This window comes from Arachis ipaensis, chromosome B04 (assembly GCF_000816755.2).
Source record: "Arachis ipaensis cultivar K30076 chromosome B04, Araip1.1, whole genome shotgun sequence".
NCBI classification, from domain to species: domain Eukaryota; kingdom Viridiplantae; phylum Streptophyta; class Magnoliopsida; order Fabales; family Fabaceae; genus Arachis; species Arachis ipaensis.
The window spans coordinates 7,570,034-7,570,741 of NC_029788.2; positions in this window are offsets into that span (position 1 = coordinate 7,570,034).

A 708-nucleotide genomic window follows, 5' to 3' on the forward strand; every position below is an offset into this window, starting at 1 on the left:
GTGCAAAAAAGGAATTTTATTGATATTTTTGAATAAAAATAAATTTTTTAAATATTTGTATGTTTTGCGGATATATCCGATATTCGATCCGTAAATGTGGAGATCAGATCCGAACTTGAAAACGCAAATATTAAATCCAATCCAATGATTTTAGTGCGAACCGGATTGAGATTTTGACCATATTCAATTCCGATCCAATCCGTTTTCACCCCTAAGCCTAAACCTAGTATCACTTTGGCTTTTTTAATTTGGCGAAATATCTTTGTAGGCACGACCGTCGCGAAATCCGCTCACTCTAGTACGCCGGGAACTGGTGTCCTGTATCGTGTATCCTTGTCAAGGGGAGAGTTGAGAAAGAAGCAATAGCATAAGCAAAGATGAATAGGGAGAGGAAGTACTTTTGGGACATGTTGGCAGTGCCTCACTCGACTTATTATTCCTCCAAACACACCCTTCCATGTGCTTGCTTCCGACATTCTCTTGGACTATTCTACTCGCTCCTTTTCTGCTTTAGCAATGCTTTTGCCTCTTTGTACCGAAAAAGAAGGAGCTCCCTCCTTCCCCCACCATCCCCGAGCCCTCAGATTGCCCTTTCAACTTCTTCCTTTTGGACTTTCCACCCTTTCTGCCGATTCTCATTCATTTCACATCACTCCATCACACCATTTTTATTTAGTTCTTTTCTCTTTTTAGTATTATTATAATTCT